General features: G+C 41.5%; 1 protein-coding gene across 1 annotated transcript in view; it reads right to left on the bottom strand.

Annotated features, from left to right (window-relative positions):
• The window catches only part of SNTG1 (syntrophin gamma 1), an 888,222-nt gene extending 873,624 nt beyond the window's left edge, over positions 1-14,598 (bottom strand). Inside the window, exons 1-2 of the mRNA XM_043601045.1 lie at positions 14,488-14,598; positions 13,290-14,081 (exon numbers count right to left, since the gene is read on the bottom strand). The gene's annotated coding sequence lies outside the window, so the exon portion shown is untranslated. The remainder of the gene's footprint in view (positions 1-13,289; positions 14,082-14,487) is intronic.
• Positions 14,599-19,144: the final 4,546 nt, after the last annotated feature.

Raw genomic sequence — 19,144 nt, 5'->3', positions numbered from 1 at the left:
ATCAACAATTGTGTGGGAACATTATTGAATTACTTAAATGTCTGCATTAGTTCTTAGAAAAATACTGCTTTACACCTATTATGTATCAGAAAGTAGTGTTCATAGAGCAAAAGTAACTGGTATAAACTGACCATTCATCAGTGGAAAACCGGAGTTTAAAACAGTATTACTTGTTCAAAATCCTTTGCTTTCTACAGTATATTATCTGCATTTTTAAAAATATTTTTATTTTTAGAGAGAGAGAAAGAGAGAGAGAGAGAGAGGGCAGGGAAGAGGGGCAGAGGGAGAGAGAAAGAGAATTTTAAGCCGGCTCCACTCTCAGCGTGGAGTCTGACACAGGGCTTCATCCCATGACCCTGGGATCATGAATGGAGCCAAAATCAAGAGTGGATGCTCAACCGACTGAGCCACCCAGGCACCCCTTACCTGCCTTCCTGATACGCATTATTAACATATCCCGATAAGTATCGAAGTATACTTATAATGAGACATTCTGGCTACCTATTACTATGTAACAAACTACATATGTGAATGTTTGTAACAATGTACTCATTGTGGCCCCAAATTTGAAACAACCCAAAAGTTCTTCATCCACTAGATAGGCCAACAAACTGGTAGAACAACAAACCAACCATGGAATACGATTCACCAATTCAAAGGATAAACTTCTGACATATGCACCAACTTGAATGGATCTCAAAGGCATTTTACTGAGTGGAAAAACAAAAGTCAATCTCAAAAGACTATATATTATACGATGGCATTTATATAGCATTCTCAAAATGGCAAAATTCTAGAGAATGGATTAGTGCTGGGTAGGTAAGTGGGGCTTAAGGGTTAGAACAAGGAAGTTCTTTTGTGGTGTGAAAACAGTTGTATATCTTGATTGTGGTGGTGGTTATTAAATCTACGCATGGTGTAAATAACATAAAACTACACCCAGCACAAACACACACACACACATACAAATGGGTTGAGATAAAAACGGGCGAACTCTAAATAAGAGAGTTTGTTTCACAGTAATGTGCAAATGTCAACTGCTGGGACTATGGGGTACTATTTTATAATTATGTAAAAAGTCACCCTGGGGGGAAGCTGGGGAAAAGTTTCACAAGAAACCGTCTCTGCAACACCCTTTGAATCTATAATGATGTAAAGAGGAACAGAAGGTTGAAAAAAAGAGACGGTCCGAATACAGCACCGCTGTCCCTCGCTGCGTCTATGATGGGCATTCGGTCACAGTTGCTGGAGGGAAGACTTACCACTTGTCTGTTCTCTAGCTTCTTACCCCATGTTGCTCATTTACCCTGCACGATGGTTCCATAGAGAGATCCTCATGAAACACGATTTCACGTTCTTTCCCCATTCTCAGAGTGCCACCACTAACGACGCCATAATGTCTGGTCCCGTTTCAACTCAGCCATGCACTCATCTGAGTCTGCCAACCAACCTCAACAATTTTCTGAGGGTCCGTTTCCTAACCCGACAATCTGCCAGCGACTACATTTCAGGTTGTACCTTGTAATGAGTCCGTGGTTCTGGACATCCGTCCTTGGCCTCAGTACACTCTAACCTTCTTGAGGTCCGAGACTGAGCTTAGTCTTTTTTTTTTTTTTAATTTTTTTTTCAACGTTTATTTATTTTTTGGGGGACAGAGAGAGACAGAGCATGAACGGGGGAGGGGCAGAGAGAGAGGGAGACACAGAATCGGAAACAGGCTCCAGGCTCCAAGCCAGAAGCCCAGAGCCTGACGCGGGGCTCGAACTCACTGGACCGCGAGATCGTGACCTGGCTGAAGTCAGACGCTTAACCGACTGCGCCACCCAGGCACCCCTGAGCTTAGTCTTTAAAAGGAAACTCTGCTGTATTACTCTGCATGCCGAGGTGGCCTATGAATACTTGTACGAACAGAAACCACTAAATGAGGAGTTGTGCCCTCCTCTACTCATCAGTATTCTGACCACTTCATGGTGAAATTTAGAATTTTGGCCACGCCAGCAAAACAAGTGTGGAACACAGATTTTTTTCTAACTATTTGGTTTTCTACAAAGTACATTCACCCTTCTTTATGAAAGACTCACGAATTTAACGTGGTTGAAATATCGCATCTTCACGTACTAACGTATGAATCTCACTTTACAGTTCCATATACTGTAGAAATTTAAGAAAATTGAAGACTGTTCACTTAATCACTTACATAACTAAAGTTTTTACTGTTTTAGCAGAGCTAGTTGACATAGTAAACCCATTCATTAAACTTTAATCTGCCTTGAACTTCCCCTCAAAACATCCCAGAAAATTACAAACCCACCAGTATTCCAGGAACTGGCATATAGCTTGAACAATCGAATACACAGATCTAACGATGTTCTATAATGTCTTGATTCGCTATCATCTGTTAAACATTTATTGCTAATTCACTTTATAACGTGCTTTATTAAAAGTCATTAAAAACGGCAGCTGCATCCCGTAATCATTTCCTAAATATAAAGACTGCATTTATAAATGATCTCCTTGTTCAAAATACTGCCATACAGCTCACAAACTCTTTGTTGGAAGCCAGAAAGCTTTTATTCTTCACAAAAAGAAATGCTAAGTAATTCATCCATTGCCAAACTTTTTTTTTTTTTTTTGGCCATGTATCGGCCTTGTTCCAACTGCTCAATTTCCATGTTCATGAAGAGTAGTTATGATATAGTCTCAGATTGATGCCTGCAACTTTTATGTATTTGAGTTCCATTTTGCTCCTAGGATTCAATATCTTAATGTGTATGCATTCTTGATAAACCTGAAAAGTCTGAGTGATTTGGCTCTTATGCAAATATTCTGGGGCTACACATGGAAGGAAGAGACTGTATTTCATTTGGAGTTTTGTTAATTCTGTTCAAGAGAAAATAGCCTGTTAGGGGGCTTTACATGTTTATAAAAATAGCATAAGGGATTTCTAAGCTTCATTTAATTGATTATTCTACGATTACACTGCTTTTATATATGTCAAGGCATTTTCACAGAGAACTAAAATTTGGATATGATTTAAAGAAATTCATTTTGGGGCACCTGGGTGGCACAGTCGGTTAAGCGTCCGACTTCAGCCAGGTCACGATCTCGCGGTCCGTGAGTTCGAGCCCCGCGTCAGGCTCTGGGCTGATGGCTTGGAGCCCTGGAGCCTGTTTCCAATTCTGTGTCTCCCTCTCTCTCTGCCCCTCCCCCGTTCATGCTCTGTCTCTCTCTGTCCCCAAAATAAATAAAAAACATTGGAAAAAAAAAAAAAAAGAAATTCATTTTCACAAAATTCGCATCGTACGTAATAGAATTGTTTCTTTCTCAAAAAAATTTCATTTATTCATAAGCATAACTGGTAAATATTTAGCAGTTTTCAAATTTTTGATAGTATCCCCTAAAATAATGCAGGATACCTGTGATTTATTCAATAGACGTATGTGTGCATATACTACTTTAAATAGGACCCACAGGTAGGATGAAAGAATCCTTTAAAAAAATGTTGCCATTTGCTATGCCAGGTGAAATATCAGTGTAACAGAAGATGATCATAACTACTAAAGTAGACACGAATCGATACAACGATTGGAAAGTTTATGGAGGAATGAGAGAAGGATTATAACCAAAGAGTTGCCTTTAGTAAACTCATTTGCATTTAAGTCATGGAAATTTACAATTGGCAGGAAAGAAATTATTCCACATCTCAAATGAGGCCAGGACAAAAAACAAAACAAAACAAAACAAAACAAAACAAAACAAAACAAAAAACCAATGGTCACTACATCAAAAGGAAAGGAGTTGATTACCTCACAGAGAACTTTGTATAAACCCATAACCAGATCATTCCTTGTGCCCATGGATTGCTAACTAGCCTATCACTGCCAGGTATACAGACACTGGCACAGGAATTCCATTCAGATAATAGTTGGCAGCATTATCTGCCTTACCTCTCCCCTTTGCCCTCCTCCACATTGATAAACACCTCCTGTCCTCTATGGCTTAGCCTCCCAGAGAACCACTGACTCCATGCCCGACGGTGACTCAAATGTGCCTCATTGATTCAAAGCAAAAGCTCACATTGTCACTCTATACACTGGATTCCATGGGAGATGAGGGAGTAAATCACCCACCATTTGGTGCCACATTAACTCCTTCAGGGCTACTGGGGAGTCTTTTAGTGCACTGAAAAGGTAATTTGGTAAATGGCACACTAGTGGTTTAGAAAACTGGCCTCCAAAAAGTGGATAATTTACTCCTTTGGTACTAAGGTAAAGCCGGGCAATTAATCTGGGGAATTTGAGTGGCTTGAGAAAGGAATTTGAATATTAGGCAAGAGCAAGTATCTTGTTTGCCTGAACTCTTTTGGAAAGTCTAGCCGTTCGGATGGACGTCACAATACTTCTGTGGTCCTTCTAGGTCGTTCAGCTCAATGAGAGATAAAAAGTACAGAGGAGGCTTAGGTCTGAAGATCTCTTGTACCCAATTTCATACTCAGAAATTTCTTTTTAGATAAAATATGTAAATATTACACACCTAAAGCAGAAAGGACCTATAATACAGATACGGATAAAAGGAGGATATAATGAAAAAGACGTTATTATTTGAAATTAATTTCAGCCTTTCAGGTAAAGTCAATACTACGTTGCATCATTATTAATGGAGAAAAGTTCATTTTCCAGTAACTGAAACAAAAGAACAATTATTGCATATTTTACATATTTTATGTGATCCCCTAAAATAAGTATTGAAATAATAGGAAAAATAAAAGCTTATAAGTAGATCTCTTCCCAAGTATTATGTGTATCTCTTTTAGATTTACTCTGTAACAAACGATATTTTCTCTCACCAGACCTCCATCACCACAGGCAAGATTTGCAACAAAGTAATGCAACAAAGTATTCACTTTCCCAGAAATGTGGTCTCGCCAGATTTTAATGGGGGTTGTGAACTGGGAGTTTTGAAAAGGTAACTGTATTGCTTCTTATACATTCTTAGCATGAATGTGGTAGCCCTTGGCCTTAGTTTGACCCTTAAGACCTCACACTCTTAAAGGTTATCTGAATCAGTTTTCAAAAACTGTTCTCTCCAAGATGCCCAATGACTGACTTTCGTGTGAACCCAAAGGCACTTGAATCCTTATTACTTTTACTTCCACAGCATCAACAGTGTTAACCAATCAACAGTGTTCTTGAAATGTTATGTATTTTCCCTCACACGTTTCTAAGTATTTTTTTCTAATCCGCTCTCCTATTACTTTTCCATTCCCAAATATGGATGGTTACGTTCATAAACAACAATCTTCCCTTCATTCTCTTAAATAGTTAATATATTTTCCTAGTTTCAGAAATAATCTTTATTGTGATAACCGAGTCTCGTAAGTCAGGTTTTACCCTCTTTCTGAAACAAAGGGTTCCTTCACCTGCCATGTGGCTGTTATACCCTTTCACCACTCCTCTGACGTGTCCCAAGTCAGATGTGACACGGTTCCTTCCAAAGTACAGCATTTTATATTTATATCCTTTAGCGTTTCTCTGGCAGGTATTGAAAACGTTATCTCATATGGTCTCTCCTTCTTGATTCTTCTTTTGTTTATTAGTGGCATCAGTCTCATCTGATCATCCAGTTTTAATTGACTCCTTTTTTAACCTTATCCCATTAGGTCACATTCCTATCACCTCCAGTCTGAATTACTGCAACAGAATTAACGCTGGTCCTTCATGACTCCATGATGCTTTGAAATTATGACTTCAAAATGTCATGAGGTGGTCCACAAACCTCCCTATCTATATAAGATTAGGGTCAAGGTAATATGGGAGCCCTTCAAGATCCTCAAGAATCTAAACTCCTCCAGTAACTTTGTAAAATGTAAAATACAGTTGCTGAGCTTTATTTTTATCACAATCTACAGCAAGTGAAGCATGTGTGAGGCGAGATATGCAAGTAACAGGTGCCAGTGCGTCCCCCCAAACCACCTATAGAATGTGGGAAAGTACAAAGTATTAACCAAACCTTAATTGTAAGTTAATCTAGACAGAAATCTAGAGAATTGATTTAATCTAGAGAAAACTTGCCCTGATCGCAGTTATCTCATTTGCAAAACAGGAATGACAGTCAACCTCACAGGCCTGCCATGACAATCACATGAGACTCCCTAACGGGGATCTAAAAAAAAAAAAAAAAAAAAAAAACACTGTAAACATCATACAAAATGCCAGAGAATCATAGTATGAATGGAAATTAAAGGCAAAGGTGAAGTTTCCCGGAACATATCATGTTCTACGAAGATTCGATACAACAATGTCAAGGGACTTTCTTAAAATGTATTGTCCTAGAAAGAAAACACAAAACGGAAAATAAAAATCAGTTGACTAGGTGGGGAACAGGTAAATCACTTGAAGGATTTATAAGCAGAGAAAATGATGAGCTCGAAGAGAAGAAACGCACAGCCCATCTGTGAAGTGAATGAATTAGATGAACCACTTATTCTTATTTACCTCGAGTAAATTGAGGTAATTTGTGCCCTATTGTATTAGGGTAATTAGGGTAATTGCGCCCTATTGTATTACTTCTTGGTCATATTATCTATCATACATGGCGCAAGATGTAGGCAATTAATCTGCGTTTAGGAGTGTTACTTCTTCAAGATTAAAACCAGACCAGAGAAAAACAAAGACAAATAGTCTAGTGAAAATGGAGCAGGATTATCATATGATAAATGAGGATATATTATTTAAAACTGCTGGGAAAAAAAAAGAAAGCAAAGAAAAACACCGCCAAGGAGAACGCTATCCAGCAAGAAGTACTCTTCCTCGCGCCGGTCTCTTCTCTTAGACTGTTTGTATGGCCTTTTGACATTACTCACTTCGGAGCAATAAAGTAGAAAGGACGCCCGCAAAGCTTTGGTGCACGAATGACACTGAAGGGCACATTGCCTACATTTCAGCTTAAAACGTTCTTTCTTAGAAAAGCAAGCTCTTGGAGACACAATAGGCCTCGGAGCCCACTTTGGGGGAACATTCTATCAGCACTGGATGATGAGATGACTTGGAAATGTTTCGTAGGCTGGCCGGTAACACGACAGCGGACAGCTGCTGTTCCTTCTGTCCGGTAAGACAGCCCCCCTTTCCTTCCTGAAGAGTGCACTAAAATCTGTGTTGGGGGACAGGAGGAGTGCTTTGCGCTTAAAAGACTACTGTCTGTTATCAATAAATGATTATCTTTCCTTCTCTTCACCTAACAGGTTAGTCAAGGTTAGCATCGGAGTCACCGTTGCTGCTGCGTCCATACGAGAAAAGAAAGATAATAGTAAGAAGAGAGGCTAGAAGAAAATACATTATGGAATACTGTGGACCTATCCCCATTCCTATTATTTCTATAAACTATTTTTCCCCCGCTATATTTTTGACCATCAAAGACATGGACCATCTACTTCATATCAGCCACTCCTCAGTATTTGAGATTTATTGCTTGGAAACTTCTACAAGGTATTAAGATGAAGGGTTTTTTTGTTTTTTGTTTTTTGTTTTTTTGCTTTTTGCCAAGTCATGGTTCATTCTCCTATTTTTAGATAAAAAAAAAAAACAGAGGACTAGTAAAAGACTCCGACTAAGCACGTCGGTTTTAACAAATGCCACTCAACTCGGAAGAGTATGGCTCTGCGGGCTACAGGACAAAATGCACCCTATGTACTGTGAGGCCAGCTTGTGATGCACTTGGTTCTATTAAAAAAAAAAAAAAAGACTCGAAATGTTAAATTAGCTGAAAATGAGGAGATTGCACACAAAACTCTGCTGTCAGTTCCCAGAGTTTGCTCTAATTGAGGAGAATTGAGAGTCAGGAAACTCCTGGGGGCGGGAGAGGTGGGGGGGTGGCAGGGGGGGGGGATTGCTCTCAGCAGTTTGCTGCAGGCCCTACTGGCCAGCCACACTCAGTAGCTTCCATGCCTGAGCCCCGTAGGCATTGCCAGTTACAATCTACACAAAGAAATGTAGGTTTAGATGTGTCAACGGAAAAAGAAACGGCCTATAGGACAAAGCGTGAAGAAGAGAGCCAGGTAGTGGTAAGTATGGTATGCTTTGGAAGACAACACAGGAGACTTGTCTGGAAAAACAGTAAGAGAAAATGGTGGGACGGTCAGAGCCACAGGATGTGGATGGGGAACAAGCTAGGTAATAACAAACACCACCAACTTGACCGATTTCCTGCTGGGTGGGGGCAGGGCACTTAGCCCTTCTGCATGCCCTATCCCCAACCACGCGAGAGGTGGAAATCTTTCGTTTTACACATGAAAATAAAGAGACTCAGAGTTTACATCCATTGCCCAAGTTTGTATAGCTAATGAGACTCAATTCCAGGATTCAACTGATTCTAAATGCTATGCACTTTTCACCATAAGGGAATGTTTTCAAGAAAAAAGATCTGAGGGAAACAGAAGAAAAGTTTTGAGCTCAGCTACACCTATGGGTTTCTGTGTATTTGTCTTCTAAGAGACATGATAATGATTTCCCAAAACAATCAAGAAAATGCTGAGCTAGTAAAATAAGATAAAGTGATTAACCCAAGGTCATATAATCAGTTGATGAGAAAATGACATTTGATTCTAGACTTCCTATGTACTCAATGTATGTTTAACGATGTAATTGATACTCTTTGCTTATCAACATTTTAAATCTCTTAATCTCAGAGACTTCCTTATTTCTCATCATGGATCCCTTTGAAAACATTTAAAGAGAATGTATTATTTTTTCAACTGTTTTATACGAATATATAACATTACTGTTAAAATTCTGGTACAATTTGGAAAGACTCGTACGTTCTGTGAACTTATTTAGTGAATTTATCAGGTAAGTATTTATTCCTGTAAAAAATTAAATCTTCAGCTCTGAAATGCTGAGTAACTGGTAATATATTTGCTAAATATAAATGTCGTTATAACTACTTTACAAACTGTAATTTGTAAAATCTGTGCATATACAGTAAACGTGATAAAGTGACAAAAAATTAGCCACTATTCTAATGCATTGATTTGATGGCTCTTTTAATTAAAAAAAAATACTATTACTTTAGCTTTGCTAATAATTTCAAGACTAAATCTGTGAAAATCTGGAATGATCTTCTGATGCTTTGTATAGAACAAGCTTCATAATAATTCAAAGATAAAGATTTTGGTCACATGACATATTTTAATGGCCTTTTATTTCCTGCTTTTTTTTTTTTCCCAATTTCCTTTCTCTGTTGTTAATTTCCTTTTTCCTTTTTGGTAAGTGATAACAAATAAAACCAAAAAAAAAAAAAACCTTTACATTCTATCAACAAGTAGGTAATTTTATAATTTTCATCACAATAATTTAGATTTCTTAAACATACTATCAGAGTATTTTTAGTGATACTACAGAAATCTGTAAAGACTACATGTTCAAAAAATTACATTAAAAAATCATAGTCACTTTTAAAACTTAATTTAAGGGAAAAAAAAAAAAAAACAGCAATGGGATGTTCTTGAGATTTCCTGAGATATTCCCAAGTAGAATCTAAGCTTTGGGCTAATCTTCACAGTATTTCCAGGACATCCCCCTGTATTGGTCCACGTTGTCCACACTTCTCTCCATCCTCGCTAGCCCTAAATCAAATCAAATGCATTGTGATGTGTTTTTAGATATCCAGTTGTAAAGTCCATTTAATCCCGTGAGTCTCCTTATTAACTAATAATATCATTCTTCCTTTACAGGTCGGAAAATGGTGACACAAAGGTAGTGATTGCTCCATTTAAGGTCAAAATGAAAGTAGTTAAAATGAACTCGAGTGATGCTGACCTAGGCCTGGCTATTTGGTATGAAACATGGTGTTAATTTTGAGTAACAGACATTTTTAAACCAGGCCCTACCTGCATTCTCATATTGATTCAATTAAAAACTGTAAGAAAATTGGTGCTGAATTAACAGGAAATACGATATTCCCTACACCTAAGCTCTTAAATGTAAGACACATGGTGACCATATAGTTAGTAATCAGCAGGGAATTTTTCAGTGAATTAAGGAATTAATGCTCTTAACGATTATTTACAATAATTCAAAGATACAGCACTCTAATTTCCAAAATGCTCTCAAAAGCATCGTATCGTGACTTTTCAACCTTTCATAGACTAGGCATTCATTCCACAAGTATTTATATCCCACATATATAAAGCACTGTACCCTCATTGGTAGGTACATATCTTCTTTCAGGGAAGAAAAATTAAGTTGCAGTGGGTTGAGTGACTTATCCCAGCTCTAATGACAAGCAGTTCAAGAGCCCCGATCTTCTCATTGTCAAGCAGTACTTGCTCTGCTATGTCATAATGCCTCACATATTTTATACTGCAACATGTTGGTCTCTTTCAACACACGCCATGCACAACTCATTCTCCTAAGCTAAACGGAGAGAATATACCTAAATAAGAGGTCTCTCTCCATTTGAGTGCTATTCTATGACTCACTGTACAGGTTTCTGGGGAGGTGAGACGACTATAGAAATAACTTCTGACTTACAATATGCTTTTCTTCGCCAGTGGCTTCTGCCTTGCTTGTTAGAATTGGATGAATAAGTGACTGCTTGCCTGGAATTTACATTTTTAAGTGGTACAAAAATAAAAATCGATTACCGGGTGCCTTCCTAAGTTCCAATAATAATCATTTCATGCTTCTACGTGTTTTGATAAATATGTGTATAACTTGATTCCAGCTCAAGCAAAAATTCCAAAGGCAAACAGGATATTCAAATCCAATATGATCTGATGATATCAATACTTACCTTAGAATATCAAATTAATATTTAGATGGTCTACACCAAAAGTTAACCAAGAAGTAGCTTTATAGCATTTTTTTATTAATTAAAGATTCAGGTCAGAACTCCCTGTTTCATTCTCAACTATTTCTTACTAAAAGAAGAGCAACTGAACACATTCCAGGGCTCATTGTTAATTATTCTCTGTCCTATATACACTTTCCATTTTCCTGATTATGCAATCCTATTTCTTTTTTCTCTTTTGAGTATAAGCAACAGCCAACAGTACTTAGCCCTACCAGCAAAACATCCGCCCTCCTCGGCAACCCCAGGAGAGGGGATGTTGAATTACTCTGTCTGGTACTGGCCAAACCACATGCATTAACAGACCAAAATAATTATCAAAATAGCTTACTTTAATAAGATATGGATGTCCTGGAATAAATTATAGATTGCTCTTTAAAGACAGGTGATTCTGTACAAAAGGAAGATGTGGTTCATTAGCCCATCAACTCTTTTTTTTTTCTTCTTCTATTTTTGGAGGAGAGCAGTTAGATATTAGCATGTAGGCAGGCATTGAGTTCGCCTGCAAAAGCCTATCTCAATGTAATGACATTTCCCCAAAGACAAGGATTGACACGAGCTTCCACGTACCTTGCCCGAACTTGGATGGGTGAGTTAGAGTTATTTATTCCTATGGTTAAATCTCCAAAGGAATTAGGCAAAGGTAACATTACTCTGTGCAGTTCAGCCACACATAGGGCAAGCCTGCCCCCTCTACCTCTAAGAAGGTAACTGCGGCCACAAACCCACAGCTATGCTTCCTGGAATACATCTCTGCTTTCTTTTTATGCTCTGCCGACCAGGGGAGTCTCTCTATGTTAATTCATTGACATCCAAAATAAAAGCCTGACAATATTCTATAACTCTCTTAAAACATGATTAGTCATTCTACGTGGTAATTTCACTTCCACATCTCTCAGATTAGGGAAAAAAAAATCTGGTGGTGTTAGGAGAACATTTTTAAGTCTCCTGGGAAGGAATCCAAATCAATGGCACATTTTCTTTTCCTCAGATTATCATTTCTGACCTATATAGGGCAAAATAGCCCCCAAGGAGCTCAGTGACATAGATGCCTCTGCTCCCTTTCTGCTAAGCAAGCAGGTTCATGGTAAGCAGTAAGTGACAGTTGAGAATGATTTTTCCTCAGAGTGTAACTGCCACTCTAAGCCAATGGAAAATAAGGGCCCATCGACTCAGCAACAAACCCCATCTTCACTGCCTCAGATGATTTCTGTGTTGAAATTGAGGAGTGTAGGTATGGATACGCATTAGAGGCGTTTTATCATCAGTTATATACGAACTATGAAATTAAAAGAGAAACCTAAAGTTACTATAATTTTTCAAAGGGGCAAACTATTTCCACAGTGTTGCATATGCATATAGCATCACATGTATTTACATGATTGTAAAAGTCCATACTTGTAAGTCAACACTGTCCACTGAACTGAATGTTCTCGTTGGAATTGATCAAGCTCTTAGTGAAATGTCAGGCAGATGCTATAAATTTGTGTAACTGCCTTTACCCAGTGAACCCTTTTTATTAAAGCAGAATGCTTATCAAGGTCACTGTGAGAGATTGTTCTTTTAAAGCTCCAGGGGAAGACTTCAGAAATACAAATCAACAGAAAACAGATTTAATTAACACTTGAAAGTTTATGGTTTGTCAACAACCTACTGGCCTATCGCTTTTTGGATTTCAGTGACAAATACATTTTGTAGAATGAAGAAGTCAGAATGCTATCAAACCCCAGCTCTCCTAAAAAGGCACGCTAAAGCTTCTCATTTTCTGCCTCTGGCAGATCTGGTTTGAGCAAGGCGTCTTAAGCTTTAAAAGGCTGGAAAGACTATGCTAAGTAAAAATGTGTGTATTTCTTGAGGTAAGATTCTACAGGTGTAAGTATACTTGGGGGTTGGGGTAGAGGGAAGGATCAAGGGTGTCTGTATAAATGTGTTTGTTCTTATACATGGTTTGGCAAATTACAATCATATAAAATATAATAGGAGAGATGGCTAACCCATCTCTACTTATAACTTTGAGTCTTGCATACTGTATAACACAGGTAAGATCACTTTAAACTGCATGCATAAGACAAAAAAAAAAACAGCCTTTTACAAAATGCCAGATTATATTAGTTTTGAAAAAAAAAGACACACACAAATTCGAAAACATATTAGATCAGCACTAAAAAAAAAAAAAACCCAACCAAGAGTTTACTATAATCATAAAAGGCAATATATATTATTTTTAATATTCTTGTCACATAAGAGGCTCAGAGAAGTAAAATATCCTATTTAATGAGGCAAGAGGTTTCCTGAGATCACGATGTAGGAACAATCTTTTAAAAATAAAATTATATCCTCCTTAATCCACAAGGCAAGGTAATACTGTTTATAATCTTTCTGTTACAACCTTTATTTAAAAGATCATCAGCGTTGTAAGTAAATAGAACAGCATTATCACTTACCATCCAAGTAAAGGAATTAGAAGTCTTTCAGTTTCTCTAACGTAGGGATGTGACTAGATCTGGAACCTCCTCTCACAAAGCTGTTTCCAAAACAGTTGCAACCCTCTGGTGAGCATTCTGTTTATATCATGAAGTGTGGGCCTTTGAGCATTCCGACCCCTTCTGCGGAGCCCATGATTTTTCAGAGCCTCTAAGAACTTCAACCTCACTCTTCTGGGTGCATTCCTCCCAGCCCCCTACGGAGAATTATTCTTGAAGTTGTTGCTGGGAGTTTAATCTGCGGAACCAGAGGACTCCTCAGAGCCCTGGATTGTAGTTTAGCAGGTGGATGAGAAAGGTTACTTTTCGTCTATCAAGGAAAGTGGGGGGGGGGGACCAGGGGGTATCAGGAGGCACCGCCTTTTAGCTGCGAGGAGCAGGGAGCCCAGATGCCCGTGGCGACGACAGTGGCAAGGGCAGCGCAGGTCCGTCCCTGTGGCTGCAGCCCGGTCCGGAGACGCTGTCCATCCCCTCCGGTGCTGAAGAAGAAGGACCGGGGCCCCCCAGCCCGTCCCCAGATCGCACTTTCCTCCACCAGCGAACGCAAAGGGCTTCCTTGTCTTCGAGTCTCACCTGCTTTCCTCTGGCGCTTTGTATTTTGGTAGGGGTTAACGGTTTCTCCAAAATAACACTCTCAGACTTGTTTGGTGGCAACGTTTCCGGGCATTATCTGACCCTGGAGGTAGGAATCCGTGGGAGATGAGATGTGAGCCTCTCCTGACTTTTCAGTGGCCCTGAACGAGTTTCCTAATGCTAGAAATGAAAGGAAACGCACGCACAAGCGCGCGCATACACGCGCACGAGGAAGGAGGGGGGAGAGAGAGAGGGAGAGAGGGAGGGAGAGAGAGAGAGAGAGAATATGAATAAATATAGATTATGTGCCGTGGAAAATCCAGAGTTTCTTTGGGTCTCTAATTACAGAAAATGGAAAGGGCTGTTTTGGACGACTCCGCAATCTTGATTACCACTGTGGGGGGGGGGGGGCGGGGGGAGACCACACTTAAATTCTGAAAAGCCCCATCTGAAATCCCTGGGGTAGACACAGTAAAGAGGTCGTGGGTCTTTCTTGGACCTTCCAAGCAGAAAGGACAGGTTAGTTAACAACATGAAAGGACAGAGGACAAGAAAAGGGAAAGAGAAGGCATGTCGGCTTTGCTACCTTTAAACGCCGATGAACTGGATCGGAATCGTTGCAGAGCAGCTAAGAGGATCCAGCCGGACGCGGTTCGTGTGAGTGGCAGTGCTCGGGGAGTCGCGTGAAACGGCTCGGCCAGCCGGGAGCCTCGGGAGGCTGCGTTCCCGGGGCAGTGCTCTCGCGCCGCCCACGGCCCAGGCTCCCGCAGGGGTGTGGGGAGAGTCTGATTCCACAAAGGATCCAATAAGAAATGCGTAAAGTCAGCGGGAGGGCTCGACCATCCCCGCCCCTGTAAAGCCAGAACAATGCCCAACCCACCGGGCCCGTGGCCTGGGTTTTCCTCGCACCCCCTAGTCTCCGAGGCCGCCCCCAGCCCCTCCGGGCCGGAGTCCCCCAGGCCTTGCAGCCACTTCGCTCCCGCCGTGCGCGGGTCCCCCACTTCCGCCCATTCCACCTGCTCTCAACAACCGGCTGACAGCACGCCCGTGGAAGGGCTTGCGTGGGTGGTCCCCAGGGCGGCCACCGAGGGATTCGCCGCCCACGCTCCACACGGGTGCAGCAGACACGACAGCGGGGAGCTGGGGGATTGGCGCACACCGCGTTGAAACTGTTGGAAAACTGATCCAAATCCTACCCGCCTGGAAGCTACGTGTAAGTGAAGAGGGAAAATACAGTGCACGTAGCCCACCCCTTCAGGCTCGGAACTTGTGTGCATTTCGGCGCCAGGAAATTGAGTACACTTGGGAGGAAATTAGGGAAAGAATTACTGCGGGTGCGGGAGGGGCGCGGGAGCGGGGAGGTGGAGCGAAGCACTAATTTCTGCAGGGCGGTAGGAGAGGGGCTGGCGCTGTCGCCGGCCTCCCCCCCTCCCCGCCCCCCGGCACTCTCGCCGCATCCTGGCCCCCGATTCTGCCCGCAGAGACTAAGCCCGGAGTGCAACTGCCCTCCCCCGCGTCCATCGCGGACTGGCGCGCAGATCCGGGCGGTCCAGGCGGGGTGGCCGGTCTCCGCCTCCCGCAAGGGACGCGCGCTCCACGAGGCGCGGGCGGAGCGAGGGGCTGGGGGCGGGGGGGGCGCGAGCGGCGGGCACGGAGCTCGCTGGTCCTCAGGAGCTGAAACGTGGTTGCACCGGGATCGCTCCGGCGGGTTGTTTACTCACAAGCAAAGTCCGTGTTTTCCTTGGACTTTGAGCTGTTTGGCCGCGCTGCGCCCCCTTCCCTGCCCGGGCGGGGGAGCCCCGGGCTCGAGCCGCAGGAGGCCGCGCGCAGTGGAGACGTTGCGCGCCTCGAACGCTGTGTGGAGCTCGCCTCGCAGGAATCGTGCGCAGGGGACCTCACTCCACCGGCCTGCAGGGCGGGTTCAAGGCGCGACCTCGGAACGCTGGTCGCCTGGGGCTCGTGGGGAAGGGGGGGGGGGGGGCTTTGCTCAGGACCGTGGTCAACGAAGTTTGCCTTTTCCTTAAGCAAGTGTAGACCAACGCAGGCTTCCTGTGTCTGTGGACGCGAGTGCGTGTCTTCCGTACCACGAAGTTTCAGAAAGTGCCCGGGTTTTGCCGGAGGACGAAACTCAGCCGGGATGAGGGCTCCACTCCTCAGGTGCCGTCCTCTCTCGGTCGGTGCAGAGGCGTCTCTCCGCGGTGATTCTATGCTGATCCCAGTTGATTCCACTGATGGTTTGAATTATTTTCTCCAGACACGTAGAAGCAAGAAAAATGGCACAAATTTAACGCACCAAATAAAAGAAGGGCATTTAAATGAGGCACAGAATACAAACACGTTACTAATTGAAAACATATGCACTTGATTATTCAGACCTAGAGGAACAGACTCTCTTTCTAAACACTGATTGATGTGAATGCACAGTCTCTCTCTCTCTCCCTTCCTTCTCTCTCTCTCTCTCTCTCTCTCTCTCTCTCTCTCTCTCTCTCTCTCTCTCTGCCAGGAAGAGAAAAAAGCAGTTGATTAATTTGAACTGTCAGTCCCAGTAAGATTATGTTCTTCGATGTCTTTTTTTAAAGAAGCAAAATTGACTCCATGTTTTGCCTTCTCAAGTTGTATAACCAGTTATGGAAATTAAGGTGATGAAAATTAAATTCAGTCTAACATCTGATGCTACAAATGAATACAGGAAGTACAACAAAACCAGGGACAGATACACTGGGAACAGTCAAACAAATGTTTTCTTTCTTTATCTTTTTTTAATGTTTATTTATTTTTGAGATACACAGAAGCTGAGTGGGGAAGGGGCAGAGAGAGGGAGGGAGACACAGGATCCCAAGCAGGCTCCAGGCTCTGAGCTGCTAGCACAGGGCCTGACGCGGGGCTTGAACTCCTGAGCTGTGAGGTCATGACCTGAGCTCAAGTCGGAAGTTTAACCAACTGAGCCACCCTGGGCCCCCAATCAAAGAAATGTTTTAAGAAATGTCATCCTTGTAGCAGATTTAAAAACAAAAATTAACCTAAATTTGTATTGTTTTGTTACTATTTTTAAAATGTAAACATAATAAAATGTGAATGTGAAACATCAAAACAGTACAGTATATGAAACATCACATTCACAAGAAAATGTTAATACCCTAGAATGGTTACTTGACTCCTAAGCCAGGTCACTCAATTTCTGTGTTTACAGAACTGGGATACAAGGCCCTCACAGCATAGAAATCTTAGAAAATACTACTTTGTGAAACATTTTGGAAACAATTGGAAGTCCTTTGAAGGGGGAGTTTGAAATGCAAAGCAAGAGTTTGAAATGCAAAGCAAAACTTTCGGGCAATGCGATCCAGAGTAACGATCACCGATGGATCACCGTATACAAAACTTTGACCTTTGGTATAACCTACACAAGCCTCTGATTTTGAGCCACCTTGACACCATATATAAAATGGTGATAATTCCTGCAAACTGCATTGAATTGTCATAATCAAAAATAAAAGCAATGTGTGTAAAATCTTAATATCTTTGTATGTTTCTATAAAAAGTAGGTGATATTATCTACAGAATAACCCTTGATCACTGTTTCTACATTTCAATTTCAAGACTGGATAGATAACTTGAGGATTCTGGTTTGGTTTGGTTTTTATTAGCATATTTTTCTCGTTTCTGTGTTTCACTTATGTTTCCTGTTCCCAATACCCACATCTGATTCTTTTAATCAAAGGCTTCAGCATCTCTAGCATCATTTTGAGCCGATATTTTCTTTGTTTAAATACAACTAGGTGTTACCTACCTATGACCAATGATTTCTAATCTGAAAAATGATCCTATTTAAAATTGTTCTTTTTATTTTTTTTAATGAAATGTTGAGTTTGTGGGGGAAAAATCCCAAAATGTAGAAAGCATTGCTGAAAAGAGTCATTCCAAGTAGAGTCAAGGAGGACCTTGAGAGAGCAGGGCTATGCAGGCCTTCTGTTTCGATTCTTGGAATACCATGAACTTTTGTCAATTGCTCTGGATCTCCTCCAGCTAAGGCGTTCTAATTTGCTTTGCTGAGTTATCATCAGGTGAACCTAGAGGACTTTGTGTTTGCTTTTGTGTTAGTTAAGCTCAATTGACTTCAGTTACAGGAGTAAGGTGGATGGGATTTCAGAACTCCACTGGCTTCAAAGTAGCTGAAGCACAAAAATCCATCAGTTACCTTTGTTTGATTTTTCTGTTGGGGAAGGTGACTTGTAGAGGTCAGAGAAACTTAGCAAATTGGGCCATGTAAACCACCGCTGCCCATGTGTAAGTGGTTTCATTGTAGACAATGGCTCCCTGACCACCTACTTATTTATTTTTTTTTTCTTAAAAAAAGATGTTGAGTATGACTTGCTTAAAAAAAAAACTAAGTCGGGGCGCCTGGGTGGCGCAGTCGGTTGAGCGTCCGACTTCAGCCAGGTCACGATCTCGCGGTCCGTGAGTTCGAGCCCCGCGTCGGGCTCTGGGCTGATGGCTCAGAGCCTGGAGCCTGTTTCTGATTCTGTGTCTCCCTCTCTCTCTGCCCCTCCCCCGTTCATGCTCTGTCTCTCTCTGTCCCAAAAATAAATAAACGTTGGAAAAAAAAAATTAAAAAAAAAAAAAAAACTAAGTGTGACATTTGTTACTTGGAGAAGCTACATAACCTTTTTGAGTCTGTGTCTAATGTTTACTTATTTTAAGAGACAGAGTATGAGCAGGGAAGGGGCAGAGAGAGAGGGAGACACAGAATGGAAGCAGGCTCCAGGCTCTGAGCTGTCAGCACAGAACCCGACGCAGGGCTCGAACTCAAAAACCGGGAGATCATGACGTGAGCCAAAGTCTGACATTTCGTCCACTGAGCCACCCAGGCGCCCCTGCTGCTTCAGTTTAAAATAGAAGGAATGCAACCTGCTTAGTAGGGTTAATGTACAGCACATGGCTCAGGGCCTTGCTCAATATATGACAGACTGATCTGTTTCTAGGACATATCTTCATGCCTGTCTGGCAGAGACAGTGTCTTGGAGAATTTTTCTTGTTCATTAACATCAAGCAGGGAATATTGCTGTATTCAAAACACATCCATGTGAGTAGCGTTTATATACAAGTAGGTGGAAATTCCACTGCAGGCTTTCAGTACTATGGACATCCTTTCACAGGTCATCAAGTCCTGCCATGGTAGCAAGTTGTTAACCGTTGACAAAAAAGGAAACTATCCTGAAAAGATATACTGCCACTTTAACCTGTAT

This window comes from Prionailurus bengalensis, chromosome F2, assembly GCF_016509475.1.
Source record: "Prionailurus bengalensis isolate Pbe53 chromosome F2, Fcat_Pben_1.1_paternal_pri, whole genome shotgun sequence".
Classification (NCBI taxonomy): Eukaryota; Metazoa; Chordata; class Mammalia; order Carnivora; family Felidae; genus Prionailurus; species Prionailurus bengalensis.
This window is presented reverse-complemented; position numbering and strand designations above follow the sequence as displayed.